The sequence below is a fragment of the Sapajus apella genome, unplaced genomic scaffold (assembly GCF_009761245.1).
Source record: "Sapajus apella isolate SASKATOON/1434 unplaced genomic scaffold, GSC_monkey_1.0 scaffold4, whole genome shotgun sequence".
NCBI classification, from domain to species: Eukaryota; Metazoa; Chordata; class Mammalia; order Primates; family Cebidae; genus Sapajus; species Sapajus apella.
The window spans coordinates 514353-520975 of NW_022436944.1; the positions used below are offsets into that span (position 1 = coordinate 514353).

General features: G+C 40.0%; 1 protein-coding gene and 1 pseudogene across 1 annotated transcript in view; one reads left to right on the plus strand and one right to left on the minus strand.

Moving 5' to 3' along the window:
• Positions 1-6623, minus strand: part of SKIL (SKI like proto-oncogene) — a 43171-nt gene that overhangs the window by 16293 nt on the left and 20255 nt on the right. The gene's annotated exons all lie outside the window — the stretch shown is intronic.
• LOC116538316 lies at positions 5654-6088 on the plus strand (annotated as a pseudogene).

Here is a 6623-nt window from a genome sequence, read left to right on the forward strand (position 1 = left end):
TGGTGAAACCCCATCTTTTTTTTTTTTTTTTTTTTGAGACATAGTTTCACTCATGTTACCCAGGCTGGAGTGCAATGGCGAGATCTCGGCTCACCGCAACCTCCGCTTCCTGGGTTCAGGCAATTCTCCTGCCTCAGCCTCCTGAGTAGCTGGGATTACAGGCACGCACCACCATGCCCAGCTAATGCTTTTGTATTTTTAGTAGAGACGAGGTGAAACCCCATCTTAAAAAAAAATTAATAAATAAATAAATAATTTTTGAGCAATGACTTTAAAGGCTAACAAGACCTCAAAATTATAGGAAAAAGATTAATATTTTTAAAGGATTTAAGAGTTGAATAGGCCAGGCGCAGTTGCTCACACCTGTAATCCCAGCACTTTGGGAGGCCGAGATGGGTGGATCACCTGAGGTCAGGAGATCGAGACCAGCCTGTCCAACACGGTGACACCCTATCTCTATTAAAAAAAAAAAGAAAGAAAGAGTTGAATATTTAGTGAGGGTCTCTACACTATATGTAAGAGTGGAATTTAAAAAAAAAAAAAGCGCAGTGGCGCACGCCTATAATCCCAGCACTTTGGGAGGCCAGGAGAATTCAGCTGAACCTGGGAAGCAGAGATTGCAGTGAGCTGAGAGGCCACTACACTCCGCCTGGGCGACAAAGCATGACTCTATCACATTTTGAACTAACATTCAGAATCTGGGCAAATTCAACTGCTTATTGATATAATAAACCAATCATCTATTTACATAGTTTTTCAGCCTAGAGTTTAGTTCTAGCAGTAAATTGGAAAGAGAACTGATTTCTGGCAACAGAAATACTAAATGATAGATGCTAAGTGGCAGCTAACAGCCTAAAGAGGGAGGAAAGTTACAAGATGCAAACACAAACACTGCTTCAAAAAACAAGACAATTTTAGTTAAAGCTTTAGCATGGCCAGGGGAAATAGTTTAATATATCTCAATTGTCCCTCACCTGATTCAACAAAGTATGGTAATTAATGTTTAAGAATCTTGACTTGGCCAGGCGCAATGGCTCACGTCTATAATCCTAGCACTTTGGGAGGCCAAAGTGGGCAGATTGCTTGAGCTCAGGAGTTTCAGGCTGGTCTGGGCAACATGGCAAAACCCCATCTCTAATAAAAATTCAAGAATTAGCCAGGCACGGTGGCGTGCGCCTGTAGTCCCAGCTACTTGGGAGGCTAAGGGAGGAGGATAATGTGAGCCCAGGAGACAGGCTGCAGTGAGGTGAGACTGCGCCACGGCATTCCAGCCTGGGTGACAGAGCCAGACCCTGTCTCATTAAAAAAAAAGAAAGTCTTGAATCAACATGACAAAGCCAAATTATGTTCTGTATATCACTTAGATTCAAAACTGTTTAAGATATTTTACAACTCATGAAAATAGTTTTTTTAAATAACGCAATGCTTTTAAAAAGTAGGTTAATGGGTAGAACATTTTGTACCCCAACTCTGTATGACCAAAGAGGTGTTAATGAACAAGGACAAGTTCACTCCAACAAATGAATAAAACTTAAGATCAGCTTGAATTAAATGAGAATGTCTTTTCTAGACATCCTTTGTTAGAAAACAAACGAAGCTCCTCTTAAGTGTTATACCTGAAACAATTCTAGATGAACTGCCCAAGAAATCAATTGTTTCCAGATTTTTTTAATTAAAGCCACTAAAATTGGCCCTACCCAGTGGCTCACACACATAGTCCCAGGACTTAGGAGGCCAAGGCACAAGAATTGTGTGAGTTCAGGAGTTCGAAACCAGCCTGGACAACACAGACCCCCATCTCTACAAAACTTTTAAAAATTGGCCAGGCACGCCTGTAGTCTTAGCTACTCAGGGGACTGGGGCGGGAGAATCAGTTGAGGCTGGCAGGTTTGACGTTGCAGTGAGCCAGGATCCTGCCACGGCACTGCAGCCTAGGCAACAGTGCAGGACCTTATCTCAAAAAAAGAAAAAAAAAAAAAAAAATAGGCCGGGCGTGATGGCTCACGCCTGTAATCCCAGCACTGTGGGAGGCCGAGGCGGGTGGATCACGAGGTCAAGAGATCGAGACCATCCTGGTCAACAGATCGAGACCATCCTGGTCAATATGGTGAAACCCCGTCTCTACTAAAAATACAAAAAAATCAGCTGGGCATGGTGGCGCGTGCCTGTAATCCCAGCTACTCAGGAGGCTGAGGCAGGAGAATTGCCTGAACCCAGGAGGCGGAGGTTGCAGTGAGCCGAGATCGCGCCATTGCACTCCAGCCCGGGTAACAAGAGCGAAACTCCATCTCAAAAAAAAAAAAAAAAAAAATATATATATATATATATATGTGTGTGTGTGTGTGTGTGTATGTGTGTGTGTGTATATATATATACATATATACATATATAAAATTACTAAAATTGATTCACATATTTAAGTTTTTCCTATAATGAATACTGAAATCTCAAATCTTCAGAGTATCAAGCAAATTCTAAATTTGTTCAAAGACCTTGACTTGAAATCTGACTCAATTTTTATCATTAAGTTCATTTCAAAACTCTACAGTTTGATTTGTATGAGTAAGTTTTATCTTTATTCATGAGCCAAGCATAGCATCTGTTTATTTCTGTCTCTAAACTTCAGGTGCCACCTTAAATAATTGATGGCACATTCCCTTATTTTTAAACAGCCATCCCTGTTAGTTTCTATTCTTTATTTATTTCCTAGTCTTGACCAACCCAGTAAGAGTCAGACTAGGGCTTCCAAGGAATCTTAAAGATCACCTAGCATAGTCCCCTAGCCAATGTCTGAATTCCCTATTTAAAATCCCCATTAAGTGGCTATGCAGCCTCTGCTTAAACGGCAGCTTGAGATCAAGAACCAGCCTTATCTTTGTATTTTTAATACCTAGCACTATGCCTAGCATGTAGTAGGAACTCAACAGATATTTGTTGAATGAATTTTGAATGACAGTAACACTCATTAAGTCCCAAGGTAGCCTTTTACAAGGTTATTCTGCTACCACAAAACTCTTGGTCTCTTTCACATTTAATGTTGTTCTACTCCAAGGAGCACCAAGGAAGCCCAGCGGTTTCTACGGCTGCATCTTATCAAAGATACAAATTCAACAATACAAATGATGGGGAAGCAAATGTTGCAAGTTAACTTTACCTAATATGCTGTGGTAAGCCATAAACACATTTATAACAAATTATCTTAACTGTATGTTCAAAACAATTAAGAAAAGCACAATGTTTATTATATAACAAAACATTCAGAGGCATGCCAGATTTCTTATCTATTCTGCATTTGTGTCAACATACAAATTAGGTTTTCAAAAAAAAGAACAATATAATTAAATGGCTCAGCAGTAATGCTACTAATCAGGAATAAAAATTAGATACCAAATTATGAGTATCTACTGCCTTGTATCTTACCTTTCAACATGGGCATTATTTGTTTCTTAGTGTATTTAAACATTATAATAAAATACATTATATTACTTGCCAAAGAAGCGGGTCATTTAGTAGCTTATGTTAGAGCCTTAACATTTCAAAATGCTCTTATCACCCACTTTCCCCATCATTATTTACCCCAAAATGAACAGATAGCATCTTCATTTCAAACACATAAGCAAAATTTCAGACACATTAATTTCATTCCAAAGGTTCTTTCTTAGTCATAAAACTCCAAATGTCTACAAATGCAAAATTTACACAATTCCAAAATATACAGTAAGAGAAGATAGGTAAATAAAAATTAGAAAGCATTTTATTAGTTTCTCTAAATTTCTGCACCTTCCCAAGGTTATTCTGTATACATGACCCTTTGATAATCAGATTTCCTAATGAAGAACCAGTGTATTTTAGTGATACGATGCTAGGCTCACAATGAAAAATAATTTAGAGAGCTTGAGTTCATTTACAAAAACTTTTGTCACTACTTTCTAAATACAAAAGCAATTCCACCTGCTCAACATTATTCATGGACAAATATTCAAATTTATATTTAAAAACCCTTTAAAATTCCTAGACTTTTTTTCTTGAGACAGGGTCTTGCTCCGGGGTACAGTGGTATAATTATAAGTTACTACACCCTCCAACTCCCAGACTCAAGGGATCCTTGTGCCTCAGCCTCCTGAGTAGCAAGGACTATTAGCAAGTGCCACCAAGCCTGGCTAATATTTTTTAATTTTTTTTGTAGAGATGGGGGTTGCACCATGTTGTCCAAGCTGGAACTTATTTTCAATAATAAATCTTGCTTTTAGGTAGCACTCTAGTTTTTAATTACAGTGTCGGATTAATATTTTGATCTTTAAGTTCTAATGACAAACATTAATAAACTAAAGAAATCAAGATAATGCCTCAAAACACTGGCAGGAGGTTCAAAATTCCAACAAAAAACAGAATTAAGTCTTTTTAAAAACATGTGAAATGGAAGGCCGGGTGTGGTGGCTCATGCCTGTAATCCCAGCACTTTGGGAGGCCAAGGTGGGCGGATCACCTGAAGTCAGCAGTTCGAGACCAGCCTGGATAACAAGAATACAAAAAAGTAGCTAGTCGTGGTAACGTGCACCTGTAGTCCCAGCTACTTGGGAGGCTGAGTGAGGCAGGAGAATCACTTGAACCCAGAAGGTGGAGGCTGCAGTGAGCTAGGATGGCACCACTGCACTCCAGCCTGGGCAACGAGAGCAAAACTCCATATGAGGTCAGGAGTTCAAGACCAGACTGCCCAACATGGTAAAACCCCATATCTACTAAAAATACAAAACAATTAGCCAGACATGGTGGTGCTACTGTGGGGGCTGTGACACGAAAATTGCCTGAACCCGGGAGGCAGAGGTTGCTGCGAGCTGAGATCATGCCACTGCACTGCAGCCTGGGCGACAGAGACTCCATCTCAAAAAAAAAAAAATTTTTTTTAAAGTACTGTAAGTGATAAAGATTAATTTTTAATTTTATGTCCATAAAAAAGAAGCAGTAGTGTAGGTTGGCAAATTTAAGTCTATCTACTTAATGGCATACTTACACAAGAAATAAAATATAATGCATATGAAATGCACATTACTTTGTTCTGACCCAAAATAAATCATTAGCAACCTTATTAAACACATGACTGGATACAAAGGAAGTGAATATATTTCATCAGGGTTTTTGCTGTGTATAATACTAAAACATTCAAGTGGTCAACAAATGATTTCAGGAGTATAAAGACACCCTATCAGATAGCTGCCAACAACGCTTACTCAAAGAAACGGAATCCCTCAGTACAGTATCAGGCTTCCTTAATACTTCCAACTTGTTGTGAATGAGTGTTTCAACAACTGAAACACAACAGTGTTACAAGGTGGCAAATAGCTACTTAGAGATTTTAAGGCTTAGTCTTAGGCCTCACTTCACTGTAATTATTAGAATCCATCAAACTAATGCAAAACTGGGACAGTATGATCTAAGCATCTGCACTAACTGATCAAAGACAGATCTTCAGGAGTCATGGCAATGTCTGCTGTTTCAATAGGCTGAAAGATCATACCACCTACCTCACAAAGCCAATTTTAGGTTTGAGATGCTTAAAAATGCTCACAGAAAAAGCAAAGGCTCAAGTTCTTATAACGATTTTGCAACTAGAGATGCGCCACGGCTTTGGTAGTGACAGCAGCTCAATCTGTAACTGAGCAGTGCTAGCACCTCCTCCAGCAGACTGTTGCTGTCAGCCAGCCCCCTTCTCCACGGTAACCAAGACGGAAAGGCCGTGATCAAAAATGCGGACATGTCAGAAGGGATGCAACAGGACTCGGTGGAGTGGGCTACTCAGGCGCTGGAGAAATACAACATAGAGAAGGATATTGTGGCTTATATCAAGAAGGAATCTGATAAGAAGTACAATCCTACCTGGCATTGCATCGTGGGGAGGCACTTCGGTAGTTGCGTGACACATGAAACCAAACACTTCATCTACTTCTACCTGGGTCAAGTGGCCATTCTTCTGTTCAAATCTGGTTAAAAGCAAGGACTGAAAAGGCCAGGCGTGGTGGCTCACGCCTGTAATCCCAGCACTTTGGGAGGCCAAAGCAGGTGGATCACCTGAGGTCAGGAGTTCAAGACCAGCCTGGCCAACATGGTGAAACCCCATCTCTACTAAAAATACAAAAATTAGCCGGGCGTGGTGGTGCACACCTGTAATCCCAGCTACTCGGGAGGCTGAGGCAGGAGAATCACTTGAACCTGGGAGGTGGAGGTTGCATTGAGCTGAGATCACGCCATTGTATTCCAACCTGGGCAACAGAGTGAGACTCCATCTCATTAAAAAAAAAAAAAAAAAAAAAAAGGGGGGGGTGTCGCGCCCCACACCCCCACCTTCTTAGAAAGACAAGGACTGCAGCCTAAATTCCAAATACCAGAGACTGAAATTTTCAGCCTTGCTAAGGGAATATCTTGATGTTTGAACGTTTGTGTTTTGTTCAGGGCATTCTCTGTACTAGTTTGTTGTGGTTATAAAACAATTAGCAAAATAAAAAATAAATAAATAACTTTGCAACTATTATTTTGAGTCCTTAATGGAAACAAACCCGTGCAAAGTTGGTAGTATAACATCCCCTTTACAACTTGAAGGAAGAGAAATACACTAATAAAAATCCTGT